Source organism: Micromys minutus, assembly GCF_963924665.1.
Source record: "Micromys minutus genome assembly, chromosome: 26".
NCBI classification, from domain to species: Eukaryota; Metazoa; Chordata; class Mammalia; order Rodentia; family Muridae; genus Micromys; species Micromys minutus.
Window position 1 is genome coordinate 28,031,176 of NC_137961.1, and position 23,137 is coordinate 28,054,312.

A 23,137-nucleotide genomic window follows, 5' to 3' on the forward strand; every position below is an offset into this window, starting at 1 on the left:
TAATGTTTAGTTATCTCTATGTGAAGTTCCTATAAATATTAATGGCTGGAAGCCTATAAAGAAGGAACAAGTACTACTGAGGGAACTAGGAACAAGTTTTGTTGGAACCCAAAATCACTAGGCCAGATAAAACTATGTTAATTAGAGTGTTAGAGATAAGTTGACTCAGCAGAGAAATTAAACTGATAGGAAGGGTCAACAGATCTTGATAAGCCCATTATTTGGGGAATTGTTGTGATATGCAAGGAGAACAAGCACAAGATAAGGCAAGGCCTTTTATTGGACAAAAAGAAGATAGGTGGGAATAGAATTTTCGAAAGGGGAGTGAAGTCAAGAGAAAGGAGAAGTCAATATGGAGGAAGACAAGCATGGCCCATCTCCATGTGGCTCTGAATAGCCACAGGTAGCTATGAATATCTTATAGGAGATGGATTGTTGTAGGACAATTTGTCTTATCTAGGTGAGCACACTATATCATATCAATTTGATCTGAGTTTATTTCGTGGATGTTTTGTAAAGTGAGAGTTTACTGAGAAAAATCTGAGTTTTAAATTACAAGTTTCTAGAGTTTTGATTTTGTTGGGGTAGTAGAAACTGTGACAACAACCACAGTGGCAGTTACTGAGAATATGAGAAAAGTTCCTGGCTGGTTCTCTGCAGGGAGAAGGCAGTCATGGCATGTGGCTAGCAATTGGGATAGAGAGATGCCTGGGGACAAAGAATAGCTGAGGGTAGCTTGGTGTGGTGCAGAGTTCACATCAGAGTAGCAGGAGAGCAGCTACTGCTACATGAAAATACCCTGCCAATGCCATATGGCTCTATGATGCCAGTGGTAGCCAAACTTTTCTTAATATTTAAATCATCAGGGGATGATCTTTATAAAATCAAAAGTCTTTGGTAGAGCTAAGTGACTTACATCAGCATGTGCATAATGACCGCAAAATAAGAAAATAATCTACTGAGATGAAGAAAAACACTAAATGTAGAGAACAAGGTCTGTCTAGGTTACTTGATGGCAAATGTGGTAAGATCTGGGTCAAGCTGGAGTTCCTAGGGGGAAGATTAATAGACATTCAAGATTTGTGCTAAAGTCTTTCTGCTTTAAATCCAGAGGAGTAGTTTATGGATGGTATCCATGGGAGATCAATATAGGTAAAGATAACAAGCTTGTCCCACATGTAGCTAATTATCCTTTCCCCCAGATAAAGGAGAGTATGTTTCCCTCCAGTTAAATGTTATACTAGTTGTGGGGATGGTTTGCTCAGAGTGCCCCCACAATAGCTTGGTGTGAACTGAAAGGCAACAGTTACAGATACAGCCACAGGGGGAACACAAGCAATCCCAGACCAAGGAAGCCAGCATTTGTAGCAGGGGAAAGCAGAAACATGTCACCTCATGGCCCTGGGTAGAGCACGAAGATTACGTCAAGCCTTCTGAGTTTATCATGGGTCCAGAAATGTGAATAGGCTTCATGGAAAAGCTCCAAGATATGGAAAAATAATGGCTCAGAAAGAATGACTGAGGATTAAATAAAGCTAAACCATACCCAACCTTGGTATATAAGGGAAAAAATGCTACAAATTGGTAGAGCTTCTTAATGCTGTATTAGACTTTTCTTATGTCCAAAGTTAGTGTTATTCTAGTTGTAAACTTCTAGACCCACCTGACAGTGACAATTGGAACAGATAATAACAGCTTTTCAGACTGCTCCCCTAAAATTACTTGTTCTGCCGTTCTCTAAAAAAAAAGTCTTTTCATGTGGATGTGAACCCCTAAGAATTTTACAAACTCAGAAAGCCATTGACTGAAAGTGGAAGTGTGCCTTAAGTAGTAAACATGAAAAAAAAAATCTGCTTACAAAGAGGAAACAATGGTATCTTAAAATTAGAGAAACTGATGCCCCTCCAAAGCTATATTTTCATTGATTGAAAATCCCAGTAACAGGAATTCATCCCCTCTCTAAGGGTTGTTGGCCAAGGAGATCCTAATAGCCTGTAAAATATAAAGGCTATTGCCACCAGCGTTGGGAGTGAAGGGGGAAATAACACTTGAAATGTGAATGCAGAGAATATCCAATAAAATAATTTTAAAAAGAGAACTGAATGATAATATTTTATATCCAAAGACATTGAACACTTTGCAGTACTTGGAGAAATAAAGGTAGGGCTAAATCCATAGAGACTCTCTCTGTGAGCTAGCTCCTATAGTCTCAGAAATTGATATTAGGTATCTTTGGAAGAATTGATCACAAAGGTATTTGTCAGTTATAAATGCTGCATGCTTCATATGGAAGAGCTTTCTGAAATATGTGATCTAGTGCAATCATGATGTCAACTACTAGCATTAGTGATTATGGATAAAATCAATTATCTATTTAGAAATAATGTTTAGTCCAAAGGGAAATTTTTACATCTTGTTTTAGAAATGGGAGAAAACAAAACAAAACAAAAAACAAACTGTGGTTGTGGAGGTTATATGTCTCAGTAGGAAAGCCTCCTGATTTGTTAATAATTGGTTGGTATATTCCTGTCAAATTACCTTTTTCACAAGTATAGTTGTACCTGTCTATCTTTGTTGACAGGCTAAACCCGGAAACTGGCGAAGGTATTTAGGGCCGGGACTATTTGCTATGTCACCATAATCAAATTCTTAGTCACCGATAGACATATATATTCTGCATATCCAAGTCTGGTGAATCATTGTGGAAATTGATGTGGAAAGAACTTAAAAGGTGGAGTGTTGTGTCGTAGTTTTCTCTAAAATAGAAACATTGTATCTTACAGGAGAGCTTATTACATCAAGAAGAAACCAATTCATAATAATTTTAGGAAGTCCCTCACACTTACAGTATTCCTTAGTCCCTTCCTCCTCAAGAACATATAAAGAAAAGTTTGCTGAGAGTCACTCCTAGAAGCACAAGACTGCAAAGAAGACAATCAGGCAACAAAGAGGAAAAGGAGATATGTGCCTAGAAGAAACAAAGACTGGCTGAACTGTCTAGAACAAGCTCAGAGCAGCTGTGTCACCTATGAGAACGCTTTTTGAGCTGTCAGTTTGCAAGCTGTGCAGTGTGCTCCAAATTTGCAGGTATTCTGAGTTGGGGAGCATTATTGATGCAGTCATATTTGAATCATTTCTTTTCCTACAAACAACCCTTCCTGTTTTCTGTAAATAAGCGTAAAAAACTCACTAGCGCACAATGTTGGACTTTGGTGGAAGCCAATCTTCAGTGTATTGTCAGCTTCCTATCTGAGGTGATTAAACTTATGTTCACATCTTCTCAAGAATAATTTAATAGTTTGTATAACATCAGCAGGTTAAAAGTTTTATGTATATACATATGTGTTTTATGTTTATATATGTATATGTATACATTCATATATACCTATATATTAATACAATGTTATGGTAATGTATTCTAGGGATGAATACCGTACCATTAAAATTTTTGCATAAACTCTTAATTTCAATTAAAAACAAATAAAAGTAGAGGTAAATTTTGGCAAACTAGATGTTATTATTAAACAGATGTTTTTCTGTTACTGCCATTTACTTTCCATATTCCTTGTGAAATGGAAGAGAAATGAGCCTTCTAGTTATAAAAGATAAGTGTGGTCATGCATGTGTTTACTTCCAAAATTTAGAACATGGGGGAAAAAGGATTGGAATTTGTAGGCTGTGCTACACAGGGATGTTCAAGTCAGTGTCAGATTCATATAGTGATATTTGTTTACACATAACAATCATGATAATAATTATAATAACAAATGAATATATTTTTAAGGCCCAGGTACTGGATAGCCAAATACCATATGTAGTGTTGACATGTGATAGGCATGTCAAGTGACATGTACTTTGTGTATTCTTTAGCTGTACCTCCAGGATTATAGATCTACTAAGTTTATTGTCTTTTTTATCACCTTTTTCCTTTAAATTCCCAGGGAAAAAATTCAGGAGCTTGTTTATGTGACATAACTCCTTTACTGCTGAACCATACCCTCATCTCTCAAGTTTTAAATATTGTTTAATAAGCACCCAGAATATTCTTGCCATTAAAGCAATTTCATGTGTAATATTACAAGTTCTATACTTGAGACATTTATGGACCAATTTCCTGTAAAATATTAATCCACATTTCTAATGAATTTTGTAGACTTGTCTCCTAAATACATTTTTTCTTCTAAATAGTGTGCACATGCTTATTGATACATCTTCAATCAATTGTCAGAGCAAAAACAATAAAAGGAATAAAAATCTATCATTTTTATTGTAATAGTTTTCATGTAATCAATTTTAGTGATAAACCATCAATTTTATACTATCAGTATTTTCTGATCCTTTAAAATCTCATACACAAAAATACATTTTTATTAAAAACATTCCTGACTATAGATTTATGATTTGTTTATATCATAGTTTTATTAAAAATTTAATGGAGAAAAATATCATGCTATATGTCAAAGTACTTATAAAAGCAACACACAGCTCTAGAGAATTTACAATTGAACTCAATATTAAAACTGTCCTAATTCAACTAATAATGTTCATATGCCAGAGATTGTTTGATGATTACAATCTTCTATCTAAGTACTAGAAGGCCTGACCCTGATTAGGTTCCAAGATCAGATATCAGGTATATTTAGAATGATATTACATATGTCCTTCTGATAAGCTACCTCACTAGCCTAGATATAATCACAGAAGCCGTGAAAGCTGAAACAAAGCATGGGAGGAGAAGGAGAGAATCTTTTGTGAGGGAGATAGTAGGATACAGGGACTACAGTAGGAACATGGACTGCCAAGAAGATTTAATAAGGAAATAGAGGAGCAGGATACTATAGGTGGAGAAGGAATAAAAAGAACTAAATTATAACAAAATTCTTGCAAATGCCATAAGAAACCAATGTATAAGTTATATGTGAGTGTGTCTGTATGTGTGCAAGCATAAGTGGGTTTGTGCATGTGTCTGTCTGCCTATGTGTGTTCATGTCTGTGTGTCTCTGTTCACATGTATTTGAATGAAGTTAGATTACCTGTGTCCTTTCTTAAGAAACAACACATTTTGAACACAGGTTTTGAGGAATCAGCCACAACTGACTTTGAAACTTCTCTGAGGACTCATTCTTTCCATTTGGTGGGTTTGTTGGTATTTGGTTTCACATGACAGGATTTCACTGTGTTGCACTGGTTGTTCTGGGACTTTCTTTGTAGACCAGGCTTGCATCAAACACATAGTACTGCCTCCTCTGCCTTCTGAGTGTTTGGTTTAAATGTTTCCATCAACAATCCTGGCTGCTATAGACCTATATAAACTCCAAGGAAATAGAACCTGCCACTGAAAGTCTCCCAACCTCCCTCCCCACACCTCACTTAATGCCTAGGGACAGATAGTTCTACCACAGAATTCTATGAGACTTTCAAAGAAGAGAGAATACCAATACTCCTCAAACTATGCCACAAAACAGAAAAAAGGAGCTCTGCCTAACTCATTATAAGGCCACAGACACCCTAACACCTAAACTACACAAAGACTCCACAATAACAACAACAATTACACAATTTCAGACCATTTTTCTCATGAATATTGATGCAAATGTATTCAATAAAATACTTGCAAACAAAATTCAAGAACACATAAAAAACATCATTCACCATGGTCAAGGAGGCTTCATCTTAGTAGTGTAGGTGTGGTCCAACATATGAAAAAGAATGATGGCAACCGAACTGACAATATAAATAAAGTAAATGGGAAGAACTACAGGTTCATCTCAGAAGATTCTGAAAAAGTCTTGGACAAAATCCAAAGCCCTTTCATATTAAAACTTTTAGAGACATCAGGGCTACTAGGCACATATCTGAACACAAAAATGACAATATACAGCAAGCTGATACCTAATGTCAGATTAAATGGTGACTAACTTAAAGCAATTTCACTAAAATCAAGGAAAAGACAAGGCTTCCCACTCTCTCCGTTTCGTTTTAACATAGTACTTGATGTCTTACCTAAAGCAACAAGAGAGTTAAAGGAGAAAAAATTAAAACAAATTGGAAAAGAAGTAGATAAAGTATTGCTATTAACAGATTATATAATAGCATATAAAAGTGACCCACAAATTTCTACCAGATAACTTCTACATCTGATAAATATTTTAAACAAAGTCGCTTGATACAAATTTGACTAAAATATAATCAGGAGCCCTTTCTTATACAAACAATAAGTAAGCTGAAAAGAAATTAGGGAATCAACACCATTACCAATAGCCACAAGTAATATTAAATATTTTGGTTTAACTCTAACCAAGCAAATGAAAGATTCATAAGAAATTGAAGAAGGTATTAGAAGATAGAAAGATCTCCCATGCTCATGGATTGATAAGATTAACACAGTGAAAGTGGCCATCTTACGTAAATTCAGTGCAATTCCCATCAAAATTCCAACAATTTTTTACAGACCTTGGAAGAGCAATTGTCATGTTTGTATAGAAAACAAACAAACAAACAAACAAAACCCAGAATAGCTAGAAAAATCCTGAACAAAAGAATTTCTGGAGATATCACCATCTCTGACCTCAATCTGTAAGTGTAAATAATAATAAAATCTGCTTTGTTGTGGTATTAAAAACACAGAGGTTGATTAAAGAAATTAAATAGAAGACCCAGAAATTAGCCTACATACCAATGGACACTAGATATTTTGACAAAGATGCTATAACAATACAATTAAAAAAAGAAGAAGAGCTTCATCAAATGGGTCTATTCTAACTGGATGTCTGCATGTAGAAGAATTCAAATAGATCCACATATATGCCCTGCAGAAAATTCAGGTACAACTAGTTTTACAACCATAAGGTACAATGAGATACAATAAATCAAAAATAAAAGAAAAAGGAATTAGATTAGAACTCATTGTTATAGGAGACAAATTTTTGAACAGAACACCCATAGGTCAGGCACTAAGAGTAACAATTAGTAAATGGGACCTGATAAACTGAAAATCTTCTATAAGGCAAAGGATACCATTAATAGGGTAAAATTACAGCCTACAGATTGAGAAAAAGGTCTTTACTCACTCTACATCTAACAGAGGGCTAACATTCAAATATATATAAAAGAAATTGAACTAATTAGGAACCAGTCACCCAAATAACCTAATTAAAACTAGGGCACAGAGCTAAACTGAATTATCAACCAAAAAATTCTAATGGTTGAGAAATACTTAAAAGAAATGTTCATTATCCTTAGTCATCAGGGTAATGCAAATCAAAATGACTCTGTGATTCCACCTTACATCCATTAGAATGGCTAAGATTAAAAAAAACTCAAGGGACGGCACATACTAGCCAGGATGTAAAGCAAAGAGAAAATTCCTCCATTGCTGGTTGGAGTGCAAACATACACAACCACTCTGAAAATCAATTTGACAGTTTCTTAGAAAATTTGAAATAAAGCTACCTCAAGATCCAGCTATACCAGTCCTGGGCATATACCAAAAAGATGCTCCACCATCTCATAAGAACCTTTGTTCTACTATATTCATAACACCATTCCTTGTTTTCAGAAACTGAAAACAACCCAGATGCCCCTCAAATGAAAAATGGGTAAAGAAAATGGGGTTCTTTTACATAATGGAATACTTGCTACTAAAAACTGGGACATTACGAAATTTGCAGACAAATGGATCGAGCTAGAAACTATCCTGAGTGAGGCAGATCCAAAAGGAAATGCATGTCCATTTATAAGTAGATAGCAGCCATAAAATACAGGATAAACATGCTACACTCCACAAATACAAAGAAGACAGATACCAAGAAAGTCCCAATGGAAGAGGCTATTTTCAGAAGGGGAAATAAAATAGCTATAATAGATGGATGGATGGAAGGAACTGCAGGATGGGCATGGGAACAGGGTGGGGTTATCAGATGTAGGCAGAAGAGGGGAGAGAAAATGGAAGTAAGCTTTGTGTGGTAGACCAGGGGAGAAGAGAATCTCTAGAACATGGCAGAGACCTGAAATGAAGGAGGCCCCAGATAATACATGGAGTTACTCTATCTTAGAGTCCTGGAAGTAGGGGTACAGAGCCTGAAATTGTCTCCTCCTATATTCCGACAGAACTCCCATTGGAAGAAAATAAGGACAGCAACCCACCCTCAAAACCACTGACCCAATGTGTGTCCTGCCTAAAAGATGTGCAGGAACCACGATTGAGCAGAGACAAAGGTAATGGCCCACAAATGACTGGCCCAAATTGAGACCCATCCCAGGGGCAAGAACCATGCTACTATTAATGATAATCTGCTATGCTTGGAGATAGTATCCTAACATAACTTTCCTCTGAGAGGATCCACCCAGGAGCCAATGGAAACAGTTACAGAGACACACAGCCAAACGTTAGATGGAGTTCAGGGAAGTGTGTGCAAAAGTTGGACGAAGGAAGAGGTTAGCAACTCCACAGGAAGACAAATAGTCAATTAACCTGGAGTTTTGGGCATTTTCAGAGCCTGAACCACCGGACTAAAAGTGAGAATGGGCTGGACCACCTCCCTGCAAAATGTATCAGATGTGCAGCTTGATCTTCCTATGGACCTCTAACAAGGAGAGTGGGGCTATCTCTGCATCTGTTGGCTGCCAGGGGAGCCCATTTCTATAATTGGGTCACATTTTCTTGCCATAGTGGGAGAGGATGTGCCTAGTCCTGTAGTGACTTGATGTGTCAGGGTGGAGTAATACAAGGGTTGTGCCTCCTTCTCAGAGGAGAAAGGGGGAAGAATGAAAGAGCTCTGTGAAGAGTCACTGGGAAGGAAGGGAGCTGATAGTGTGGTGTGAAGTGAATACATAAATAAAGGAAAGAAGGAGAAAGGGTTGCACCACAAAAACCTGTCTGAGGACAATTTTATTCAAAGGTGCTAGGCAAACTTTTAAAGAAGAGATCTTCTGAAGAAATCAACTGTCCTACCAAGCTTTTTCTTTTTTCTTTCTTTCTTTTTTAACAAATTTATTTAAAAAACAAAGACAAATGTACAAATTTTAAGCATTTTTGTATAAAAGTATACAAATACATTTTTGTCAATCCTTGGTTTTTTTTTTTTTTAAAGGTTTGATAGGGTGCATTAAGATCTTACTAGTTACAATGAGCATAAAGTATGCGTAAAACAGGATGTAACCCAGAATTAGTCAAAGTTTTCTTGTTGTATAAGGATTCAGCATAATGGTTATTTCTTTTCTTTTTTTCTAATTTTTTCTTTTCTTAAACTTCATATAGTCTGTGAGTTAGTTCTAAGGTGTTCAGAGCTTTCTAGGGTCAGTAACCAATTATCAGTGACTGAATATTATGTCTGTTTTTTTGTGACTAGGTTATCTCACTCAGGATGATATTCTCTAGATGCATCCATTTTTCTTAAGAATTTCATAAAGTCATTGTTTCTGATAGCTGAGTAGTACTCCTTTGTGAAAATATACCACAATTTTTGTATTCATTAATCTACTGAAGGACATCTGGGTTCTTTCCAGCTTCTGGTTATTATAAATAAAGCTGCTATGAACATTGAAGTGCACATGTCTTTGTTGCATGTTGGGTCTTCTCTGGGGTATTCGCCCAGAAGTGGAATAACTGGGTCTTCCAGTAGTATGATGTCCAATTTTCTAAAAAATTACTAGACTCATTTCCAGAGTGGTTGTACCAGTTTACAATTCCACCAACAGTGGAGAAGTGTTCCTCTTTCTCCACATCCTCGCCAGCATCTACTGTCATCTGAATTTTTGATCTTGGCCAATCTAATTGGTGTGAGGTGGAATCAAGTGTTATTTTGATTTGCATTTCCCTGATGGCTAGTGATATCAAGCACATCTTTAGATACTTCTCAGCCATTCGCTATTCCTCCAATGAGAACCTTTTGTTTAGTTCTGTACCCCATTTTTAATAGGGTTGTTTGGTTTTCTGTCGTCTAGCTTCTTGAGTTGATTGTATATCTTGGATATTAGGACTCTATCTGATGTGGGGCTGGTAAAGATCTTTTCACGCTGTTTGCTGCTGTTTTGTTTTCTTGACAGTGTCCTTAGCTTTACAGAAACTTTGCAATCACATTAAGTATCATTTGCCAATCTTTGACCTTAGGGCACAAGCCATTGGTGTTCTGCTCAGGAAGTTTTCTCCTGTGCCTATATGTTCTAAGGTTTTCCCTACTTTCTCATTTAATAGTTTCAGTGTAATTGGTTTAATGTGGAGATCTTTGATCCACTTGCACTTGAGCTTTGTATAAGCATATATTAAAGGGTCTATTTTCATTCTTCTGCATGCTGAGTGCCAGTTGGACCAACAGCATTTGTTGAATAGGCTGTCCTTTTTCCATTGAATGTTTACAGCTCCTTTGTCAAAATCAGTTGTCCATATATGTGAGGGTTCATTTCTGGATCTTCTATTCTCTTCCATTGATCCAAATGCCTATCTCTGCACCAGTACCATGCAGCTTTTAGCACAATTGCCTTGTAATATAGCTTGAGGTCAGGGATAGTGATTCCCACAGATGTTTTCTTGTTGTTGAGGATGGATTTCACTATTCTCGGTCTTTTGTTATTCCAGATGAAATTGGACATTGCTTTTTCTAACTCTATGAAGAACTAGGTTGGTATTTTGATAAGGATTGCATTGAATCTGCAGATTGCTTTTGGTAGGATGTATATTTTTGCAGTGTCGATCTTTCCAATCCATGAGCATGGAAGATCATTCAATTTTCTGAGATCTTCCTCAATTTCCTTCTTTAGAGGTTTGAAGTTCTTGTCATACAGGTCCTTCACTTGCTTAGTTAGAGTCATACCAAGATATTTCATATTTTTTGTGACTATAGTGACGGGTATCTTTTCCCTAATTTCTTTCTCCACATGTTTGTCCTTTGAGTATAGGAAGGCTACAGATTTGAGTTAATTTTATACACAACCTTTTTGCTGAACTTGTTTATCAGCTGTAGGAGTTCTCTGGTGGAATTTGTGGGGTCACTTAAGTATACTATCATGTCATCTGTGAAGATCGATGTTTTTACTTATTCAATTCCAATTTGCATTCTTTGATTTCCTTTTGCTGTCTAATTGCTCTGGCCAGGACTTCCAGTACTATGTTGAATAGGTAGGGAGAGAGGGGGCATCCTTGTTGAGTCCCTGATTTAAGTGAGATTGCTTCAAGTTTTCCTCCATTAAGTTTGATGTTGTGATGTTGACTGTTAGTTTGCTGTATATTGCTATATATATATATATATATATATATATATATATATATATATATATATATATATATATATATATATATATATAGGTTTGCTTTTATTATGTTTAGGTATGGGCCTTGGATTCCTGTTCTTTCCAAGACTTTTAACATGAAGGGGTGTTGAATTTTGTCAAATACTTTCTCAGCATCTTGTGAGATGACCATGTGGTTTTTTGCTTTGAGTTTGTTTACATGGTGGATTACATTGATGGATTTCCATATATTAAACCGTCCCTTCATCCCAGGGATGAAGCCTACTTGATCATGTTTAATGATAGTTTTGTTTTGTTCTTGGATTGGGTTTCAAAGATTCTGTTGAGTATTTTGTCATCAGTGTTCATAAGTGAAATTGATCTGAAGTTCTCTTTCCTTAGGGTATTTGTGTGGTTTAGGAATGAGGATTGTTGTAGCCTGAAAAATGTATTAGGTAATGTTCCATCTGATTCTATTTTGTGGAATAGTTTGGAGAGTATTGGTATTAGGTCATCAATAAAATTCTGCACTGAATGCATCTAGACCTGGGCTTTTTTTTTTCCCCCCTTTGGTTGTGAGGCTTTTGATGACTGCTTCAATTTCTTTAGGTGTTATGGGCTTATTTAGATGGTTTACCTGGTCCTGATTTAACTTTATTGTTTGGTATCTGTCTAGGAATTCAGCCATTTCTTCGAGATTTTCCAGCTTTGTTGAGTATAGGCTTTTGCATAAGGATCTGATGATTTCTTGAATTTCTTCAGTTTCAGTTATTATGTCTCCACTTTCCTTTCTGATTTTGTTAATTTGGATACTCTCTCTTTGCCCTTTCATTAGTCTGGCTAAGGGTTTATCAATCTTGTTAATTTTCTCAAAGAACCAGTTCTTGGTTTTGCTGATTCTTTGAATCATTTTTTTTTTTTGTTTCTATTTGGTATATTTCTGCCCTAAGTTTGATTATTTTTTGCCATCTACTCCTCTTGGATGTATCTGCTTCCTTTTGTTCTAGAGTTTTCAACTCTGCTGTCAAATTGCTAGTGTATGCTCTCTCCAGTTTCTTTCTGGAAGCACTCAGAGCTATGAGTTTTTCTCTCAGTACTACTATCCTTACATCCCAGAAGTTTGGGTATGTTTTGTTTTCATTTTCATTAAATGCTAGAAAATCCTTAATTTCTTTCTTTATTTCTTCTTTGACCCTGTGATAGTTTAATAGAGCATTGTTTAGTTTCTATGTGCATATGGGCTTTTTGCTGTCTTTGTTGTTATTAAAGACCGGCCTTAGACTATGGTGATCTGAAAGGATGCATGGGAGTATTTCAATCATCTTATATCAATTGAGACCTGTTTCGTCACCAATTATGTTGTCAATTTTTGAGAAGGTGCAGTGAGGTGCTGAGAAGAAGGTGTATTCTTTTGTTTTAGGATGATATGTTCTATAGATATCTATTAATTCCAATTGGTTCATAACCTCTGCTCTTTTTACAGTGTTCTTGTTCAGTTTCTGTTTGCATGATCCATTGGTGAGAGTGTGGTTTTAAGGCCTCCTAATACTATTGTGTTGGTTGCAATGTATTGCTTGAGCTTTAATAGGGTTTCTTTTATGAATATGGGTGATTTTGTATTTGGAGCATATATGTTAAGGATTGAGAGTTTCTCCTGACAAATCTCCCCTTTAGTGAGTCAACAGTGTACTTCCTTATCTTTTTTGGTAACTTTTGGTTGAAAATCTACTTTATTCGATATTAGAATGGTCACTCAAGCTTGCTTATTGGTGTCATTTGCTTGGAAGTTTATTTCCCAACCATTTACTCTGAGATATTGTCTGTCTTTTTGTTGAGATGAGTTTCTTGTATGCAGCAGAATGCTGGGCTTCGTTTATGTATCCAGTCTGATAGCCTATATCTTTATATTGGGGAATTGAGTCTATTTACATTAACAGATATTAAGGAATAGTGGTTGCAGTTTGCTGCTATTTTTGCTTTTGGCAGTAGTATAGTGGCTTTCTTCTTTTTGTTTTCTTGCTTAGGAGTTTTCTTGTTTTTACTAGGATTTAGTTCCCCTTGTTGTATTGGATTTTCCATATATAATTTGTTGTAGTGCAGGTTTTGTTGTCAGATATTGTGTAAATTTAGATTTGCCTTGAAATATCTTCATCTCTTCATCTATGGTGATTGATAGTTTTCCTGGGTATAGCAGCTTGGGCTGACATTTGTTCTCTTATGGTCTGCATGGTGTCTGTCCAGGATCTTCTAGATTTCATAGTCTCTGTTGAGAAATCGGGTGTGATTCTGATTGGTCTGCCTTTATGTGTTACATGACCTTTTTGCTTTACTGCTTTTAGTATTCTTTCTTTGCGTTGGGTACTTGGCATTTTGACTATTATGTGTTGGGAGAAATTTTTTTCTGATCCAATCTATTTGGCGTTCAGTAGGCTTGTTTTATGCTCGTGGTCATCTCATTCTTAATGGTAGGGAAGTTTTGTTCTACGATATTTTTGAAGATATTTACTGAGCCTGTTATTTGATATTCTTTATCCTCTACTATTTTTATTATCTGTAGGTTTGGTCTTCTCATTGTGTTCTGGATCTCCTGGACATTTTATGTTAGGTTCTTTTTGGTTCTTACATCTTCTCCAACTGTTTGATCTATGTTTTCAATATTGTCATTTGTCCCCGAGTTTCTCTCTTCCATTTCTTGTAGCTTTTAAAACCTCAAAGTCCACTCCCATGAGATATATCATCCAAGGATTACACCTAACTTCTCCAAAAGTTCATCAACTGTAGGCTAAGCATGCAAATATATGCACCCAGCGAGCCACTGTCATTCAAATAACCACACTGAACCTTAGCTGAAAGGATGGTGTAGATGTATGACATGGAGCAGGGCAAAGCATAATCAGTTGCTCTCTTCATTTGACTAGTTGTGGCGTTTTGTAATCATCTTTGCTGTATAAAGAGCTTCTTTGTTGACAGAGGGTTTACCTCTGGCCATTTTCATTCCAACCACCACAGAAATCAACAACTTTCTCACTGTACAGAAAGCTAGAGGAACTACTGAGTTAAGGGTTAACTTGATTGTTTTTCTGGCCTCACCTGGCACATTTGCCCATGCCATTTATCATTAGAGCTTCACAGACAAATGCAAATAGCTGACCTGTGCTCTGAGCTTTGAAATATAATAAGGTAAAAGTTAAAGTTTAAATAATGATGTTTGCAATTCTTATTATTTTGGCCACAGGCCTGGGAATAGGGGAAGCTTGAAACTTTGGGGAACAATTGTAATTCTTCATTCTTTGTGAGATGTAGTTATTCTTTTGAATTTGATTTGGTAATGATTATACAATTTTTTTGCCTGTTTTTGGAGTATCAATAAAAGACTAAGGCAAGAGAAAGGCGAACATTCAAGTGAGCTAATGAGTGAGCAAGGGAGTGAGTAAGTGATTGAGAAAGTGTGTGAGCATGTATGAGCGTGTGTGTGTGTGTGTGTGTGTGAGAGAGAGAGAGAGAGAGAGAGAGAGAGAGAAGGAGGAAGGGAGGAAGAAAAAGGAAGGGAGGAAATGAGAGGGAGGGAGGAAGGTAAAGGGAGGGAGGAAGGGAGAGAGCATAAGAAGAGCATGTAGAGTGAGTAATGGAAGAATGCAAGGTGTATGAAGAGTATGTTTGTGAGTAAAAGGGAAGTGAACAGATATGTGTGTGTTTGTGTGTGTGTGTGTGTGTGTGTGTGTGTGTGTGTGTGCAGCCTCAAGCTTAGGGCAAGTATATGAGAGAGAAAGAACAGAATGAGAGAGAGAGAGAGAGAGAGAGAGAGAGAGAGAGAGAGAGAATGAGAAGACTTAAGCCTTGCAAAATTGCCTATCAGCTTGTAGCCATAAAGTAATGTGTCTATTTAGTACGCACCTTCCAGATATCCCTGCTTCCAGTTGAGAACTCCGATCCTGTGTTGAGGCTGGACCCCATAGGGTCGGTGAGAGAAACCTGAACCATGCCAGCTAACATGCTATGCCTTATTTGTCTTTGGCTTTAAGTATCTGCAAGGCTTCATTTACAAATTTCTAAAATTTCCAAGGAGTAAAGTAGCAGTTACCTGCTTAACCTGTATTTTGCTTGTTTGTACATCTGCAAATATGTTAACATTTGTCAAAGGGTACTTGATTTCTTTTATCACTAGTTACCAAAATCTGTATTTTATTTTCTTTGTTTTACATAAACTTTTTATACTATTATTTGGGAATTTCACATCATCAAATCTGAGCACACTCATTTTCTTATCCTCTCAGGTCTACCCCCCACCCACCATCACTGCTCCACTTGGAAAACGAAGAAGAAAAATGAGCTCATTTTTTCCATATACTCACTGAAGCATGGTGAAACACCAGGTGTCTAGAAACTTTAAAACATTCCTAAGTTCTTCTTTTACCCTCACCACCTCCAGAAGCCATCACTTGTGGAGAACTATAGTTCGAAATCTGTAGCACAATTTTGAGTATTATCTTTGATGGCTTTCTATTTAATCTGATATTTTGGAGGGGGGTGTTAAGGTGAAGGGATTGGAGTTTTCACAGAAGCCTTCTCTGGAACTCTTTCTCAGTTTTGAGACTGAGCCGCCAATGCCATAGTAAAAGTAGCTTCCTTGTCATTACAATCAGTGGGAGCATAGGTCATGGGTAATGGTACCACCCATGGCTGCCCTTGCCCTCTTCTTTATCAATCACCAATAAAGAAAATGTGTACAGGTGTACTTACAACCAAATTTTATGGAAATATTTTTTTCAATAAGTGTTCCCTCATCTCAAATAACTCTAGTTTATATTAAGGTGACAAAGAATATTTTGGATGCCATCATTTTCTCCACAACCCTTAGCACTTATGATATCTTGTATATAGTGCATAGCACATGGCGATGAAGGTCAGTGTGACTAAGACATGTTTAACGGTAAGAGGAGGTATATTGTAAGCCAGACGCCAGAGCCTGCTTTCACAGGTACAGAAGAGTGGTGAGAGAAATGATCTATAAAATCATTATGAGAAATATAATAAAAAGTTACGACTAAGCTGTTTTAAATCTAATTTCTTAGGAAGTAATGATGCAAATTGCATTTTTGTTAAGGAGGAAAGTAATAGCAAATTGTTAAGTGTTTCTAAAATGTAAAGGGTTTTGGTAAAAACCAGGTAGTAAAGCCTGTTAACTTTATTGCCATTTGGAGGGCTCAATGTGTAAAAGTGCTTGTTGCCCACCCTGAAAACCTAAACCTATTCAATGGAACCCACATGGTGGAAGAAGGAAATAGAACACCACAAGTTGTCTTCTGACATCTACACAAGCATGATGACACTCTCACACAGAGTGCATGGGTGTGTAGATTCTCATGGATGCATGCAAACACACAATGTACCCAAACACTACGTGTATATGATTAGAAAATAAAACACTTACTTCTATTTACTTTAAATACGAACAACTAAAATCTCATGGATTAATAAAAGTTTAGTGCAGTCTGAACTTTCCGGTTTTTTTTTCTAATTTTGAACCTCAAGCAACAGATCATCCAGCTGCCACTGGTGTAGCTTTGGTACTCTACTCTTGGCAATTACCCAGAGCTCTGGAGTTTTTGGTGCTATAATAGCACAGTTTTGTTGGTGTGGTTGTTTTGGCAGGATCTCATACAGCTATACTCTCCTTGGTATTGTCTTATGGCTCAGTTTGACTTTGTAATGGTGTTATGAAACACTCAAATATCTCCTGGTGAAGTACTCATATTAGCTTTTGCTACTGAAAAATAAAAATATATTATATCTTCTTGAATAAATATGATATCTGTACGTAAATTTGTACCTGAAACGTGGTATAAATATAAGACTTGAGAGTTAATCTTGGATAAAAATTCCATATTCTTTCCAACAGTGTCTTTCTATATAACACAGATTTGCCTCAAACTCATCATACCTCTGAATCTTCATGATAGGACTATAGGTAAATACCATGAAGTCTACCAGCAGAATATTATAAAAGAGCAAGCATACCAAAAATCTAAACACATTTCAAATGTGGTTTGTGATAAATACAATATAAAATCAAACTCCCAGTATTTCAGGATTGAGGTTTATCTTTATCAGAGTGAAACTAAAACTAACAGGTAAAATCAACAAACTCAGAACCAGATTTTCTGGTTTGTACTAGTTTCTCTTGACTGTGCTTGTACCTAACAATTTGCACAGGATTTGGAGCAGTACATCTGATATTCAGAACATGTGTTCACCTGGTTCCAGGAAATATATTTTATAATTGATACAATAACCCTGCCTATAAAAAAGAAAAGTAAGTACAAAATAAACACCTGATGTACTGAGACACACTTGTGGGGATTATATATATCAGTATAGACATTGCTAATGTTGCACGAACACCCAAAACAACACTAGGAAATTAATAATATTCTCTTATAATTCTCATCTCAGATTTATAGGAAAATAATTCATTTGTCATAAGTGCATTTCAGGCTCTAGGCTATGAGATACCATCTTCTCCTGGGGCACACCCTAGAGAGAGAATTCAATGTGTCTCCCTAGAGTAACATCCTTAGCCACCACCTTTCTGAACAGGGGTCTAAACTTCCATCCAAAGGTGAGACCTGACCCAGTTGCATCCGGACGTGTGGCTCGCCCACGCACAGGTCTCTGGGAGCTTCGAACAGTGGTAGGAATGCTTTCCATCCTAAGTGGAAGGAAGACTCAGTACCTGTCTGCCCAGGGCTGAGCCCATAGGGAAGCCTTGCAAGTGCTCTCCTACCTGAGCCCAGGGTAAGCCTGAAACCTGCCACATACCCTCACCAGCTGTCCAGGGAGGGAACACCTGGTGTTCTCCCGAGAAGATAGGGAGGTGAACTGTGGGATCAGGTCCTCTCTGGACCAGCAAGTGAGCCTGATTATTGCCGTCAAGATTCAGGACCACCCTCAGACATCTGAGAACTCAAAACAGCCTTGCAAGTGCTCTTACAACTGAACCCACAGCTTGCCACACACCCTTCAACCTGACCCAGGAGGGATAGCCTGGAGTCCCTGGCGGCCAGCTAGTGTGGTGCACTCTAGGATCGCGGGTCATTTTTGGCCCAGTTTGAGGGCAGGGTGACCTCCGACAAGACTCAGGACCTGCCTGCACACAATTGAGCTCCCAGAATAGCGTCTCAAGAGCTCTCCTATCTGAGCCCTCAGAGATATAAAGTAATCAGTGCAATGAGAACTCACTGTCTGCCTACAAAAAGACAAACACCATCAAGCTATTTCCTTCCAGAGCCTGCAGGCCCTCAGATCCATAGGAGAGACAGGCTCCAGTCAGAGACAACAAGAACACCTCTAATCACAGATAAAAAGATGGCAAGAGGGAAGCAAAAGAACCTAAGCAATGGAAACCAAGACAAACTGGCAACATCAGAACCCAGCTCTCCCAATACAGCAAATAGTAGATTACCAAACATGCCAGAAAAACAAGACATAGACTTGAAATCATACTTCATGATGATGATGGAGATCTTCAAGAAGCATATGAATAATTTCCTTAAACAATTACACGAGAATCAGGAAAAATCACTCAAAGAGAAAACACAAACAGATAAAGGAATTAAAAATGTATATAGAAACAATAAAGAAAACACAAAAAGAGGCAACTCTGGAGATGGAAAAACAAAAAAAAAAAATCAGGAGTCACCAACATACTACAAGAAATGGAAGGGAGAATCTCAGGGGCAAAAGAAAACATAGAAAACATATAAAAAACTGTCAGAGAAGATGCAAAAACCTAAAAACTCCTAACCCAAAATGTAGGAGATCCAGGACACAATAAGAATACCAACCTAAGGATAATATGTGTAGAAGAATGCAAAGAATATTTACTAAAAGGCACAGTAAATATTTTCAACTAAATCATGGAAGAAAACTTTCCTGCCCTTAAGAATGAGATGACCATGAACATACAGGAAGCCTAAAGAACTCCAAATAAATTGGACCAGAAAAGAAACGCCTCCTGACACATAATAGTCAAAACATCAAATATGACAGTCCAGGTTACTATATCCAGCAAAACTTTCATTCATTATAGATGAAGAAAACAAGATATCCCAGGACAAAACAAAATTTGCACAATATCTGTCTACAAATAGAGCCCTACAAAGGATGATAAATGGAAAAATCCAACACAAGGAAGGAAACTATACCCAAGGAAAAGCAAGAAAATAATCACACAAGGAAACCAAATGAAGGAAAGCACACAAACATAAGTCTACCTTTAACAACTAAAATAACAGGCAACACAAAATCAATATTCCATAATTTCTCTCAACTTCAATGGACTCAATTTTTCAATAAAAAGACAGAGTATCAGACTGGATATATAAACAAGACCCAGCATTTTGCTGCATACAGAAAACTCATCTCAGAAAGAAAGACAGACATTACCTCAGAGTAAAAGGCTGAAGAAAAAACAAAAAAACAAATACTTCAAGGCAAATGGGCCAAGGAAACAAGCTGGAGTAGCTATTCTAATACCAAATAAAATAGATTTTCAACCAAAAGTTATCATAAAAAGATAAGGATGAATCATTTTTACACATCACTGAAAAAAAATCTATCAAGATGGACTATCAATCTTGAACACCTGTGCTCCAAATAAAAGGACAACCACATTTATAAAAGAAATTCTACTAAAGTTCAAAGCATATATTACACCACATACAATAATCATAGGAAACTTCAACACCTCACTGTCTTCAGTGGACAGATTACAAAGACAGAAACTGAAGAGAGACACAGAGAAACTAGCAGAGGATATAAACAAACTAGAATTAACAGACATCTACAGAACATTTCATCCTAAAACAAAATAGTAAACTTTCTTCTCAACACCTCAGGTACATTCTCGATAGTTGACCAGATAGTCACAAAACAAGCTTCAAAAGTTACAAGAAGATCAAAATACTCCCATGCATCCTATCAGATCAGCATGGACTAAGGCTGCTCTTTCATAACAACAAAAACAACACAAAGCCCACATGGAAGCTGAACAATGCTCTGCTTAATGATAGCTTGGTCAAGGGAGAAATAAGAAAGTGAGTCAAGACTTTTTAAAAGTTTAATGAAAACAACATTACTACATACCCAAACTTACCGGATGCAGTAAAAGCAGTACTGAGAGAAAAACTCATAGCTCTGAGTGCCTCCTCAAAGAAACCGAAGAGTGCATACACTGCAGCTTGACAGCACAGCTGAAAACTCTAGAACAAAAAGAAGCATATACACCTAAGAGGAGTAGCTGGCAGAAAATAATCAAACTCAGAGCAGAAATCAACCAAATAGAGACAAAAAGAACTATACAAAGAATCAACAAAATTAAAAGCTTTTTTTTTTTTTTTTTGAGAAAAGCAACAAGATCAATAAGCCCTTAGCCATACTGACTAGAGGGCAATAAGAGAGTATCCATATTCACAAGATCAAAAATGAAAGCAGAGACAAAACAACAGAAAATGAGGAAATTCAAGAAATCATCAGGTCCTATTACAAAAGCCTATTCTCAACAAAACTGGAAAACCTGGAGGAAATGAATAAATTTCAGACAGATACCAGATAACAAAGTTAAATGAGGATCAGATAAACCATCTAAACAATTGTATAACACCTAAAGAAATAGAAGCAGTTATTAAAAGCCTCCCAACAACAACAATCCCAAGACTGGATGGGTTTAGTGGAGAATTCTATCACACTTTTATAGAAGACCTAATACCTATACTCTCCAAACTAATTCACAAAATAGAAACAGAAGTTTTATTTTAAACTGATTCTTTAAAGCCACAATTACTCTCATACCTAAACAACAAAAAAACACTACAAAGAAAGAGAACTTCAGACTAATCACACTTATGAACATTGATACAAAATACTCAATAAAATATTGCAAACTAAATCCAAGACTACACCAATACAATCATCCACCATGATCAAGTAGGCTTTATCCCAGGATACAAGGTTGGTTCAATATATGGAAATGCATCAATGTAATCCACCATATAAACAAACTAAAAAAAAAAAACATTATTTTCTGACTAGATGTTGAGAAATTATTCAATAAAATTTAATACTGCTTCATGATAAAAGTCTTGAAAAGATCAGAAATCCAAGGCCCATACCTCAACATAATAAAAGCAATATACAGCAAACCAGTAGTCAACATCAAGTAAAACACTTGAAGCAATCCCATTAAAATCAGGGACTAGACAAGACTGCCCACTGTCCCTGTACCAATTCAATATAGTACTGAAAGTCCTGGCCAGAGAAATTAGACAAAAAGAAATCAAAGAGATTCACATTGGAAAGGAAGAAGTCAAAATATCACCATTTGCAGATGATATGGTACTATACTCAAGTGATTCCAAAATTTCCGTCAGAGAACATTTACAACTAATAAACAGCATCAGCAAAGTGGCTGGCTATAAAATTAACTCAAACAAAGTGAAGGATGTGTATCACAAGAACTCCAAGACATTGAAGAAAGAATTTAAAGAATTCAGAAGATAGAAAGATCTCCTGTGCTCATGGATAAGCTGGATCAACTTTGTAAAAATGGCCATTTTGCCAAATGTAATCTACAGATCCCATGCAATCCATCAAAATTCCAACTCAATTCTTCATAGAGTTGGAAAAAGCAATTTGCAAATTCATCTGGAATAATAAAAAAACATAGAAAATGAAATATTTCTCAAGAATAAAAACACTTCTTGGTAAATCACCATCCCTGATCTCAAGCTATATTACAAAGCAATTGTGATTAAAAACTGCATGATATTTGTACAGATATAAACATTTAGATCAATGGAACAGAATTGAGGATCCAGGAATTAACGCACACACCAATAGTTGATCTTTAACAATAAAAGCTAAAAATATTCAAAGGAAAAAGAACAGCCTCTTAAAGAAATTGTTTTGGATCAACTGGCAGTCAGCATGCAGAAGAATGCAAATTGATGCTTTCTTATCTCCTTGTACACAGCTCAAGTGCAAGTGGATCAAAGATTTCCACATAAAACCAGGTACAATGAAATTATTAGAAGAGAAAGTAGGGAAAACCTTAGAACACATAGGAACTGGGGAAAACTTCCTGAAAAGAACCCAGTGGTTTATGCTGTAAGATCAAGAATCCATAAATGGAACTTCATGAGATTGCAAAGTTACTGTAAGGCTAAGGACATTGTCAAGAAAACAAAATGGTAGCCAAAAGACTGGGAAAATATTTACCATTACCACATCTAATAGAGGTCTAATAATCAATACATACAAACAACTCAAGAAGTTAATTTCTGGAGACTTAAACAATCCTATTATAAATGGGCTACAGTGCTAAACAAAAAAAAAAAAAAAAAAAAAAAAAAAAAAAACTCAACTGAGGAATATCGAATAGCTGAGAAACACCTAAAGAAATCTTCAACATCCCTAGTCATCAGGAAAACGTAAATCAAAAAAAAAAAAAACAAAAAAAAACCTGGATTCCACCTCACACCAGTCAGAATGGTTAAGATCAAATCTCAAGTGAAATCAGATGATGGCGAGCATGTGGAGAAAGAGGAACACTCCTCCACTGTTGGTGAGGCACTAAACTGATACAACCACTCTGGAAATCAGTCTGGTAGTTTGTAAGAAAACTGGACATAGTACTACATGAGGGAACAACTATATCATCCCCAAATGTAGCTCCAAAATCTAACAAGGACACATGCTCAACAATGTTTATAGAAGCCTTATTCATAATAGCCAGAAGTTGGAAAGAACCCAGATTTCCTTCAACGGAGGAATGGATACAGAAATTGTTGTACATATGCAAAATGAAGAACTGCTCAACTATTAAAAATGATGAGTTCATGAAGTTCATACGTAA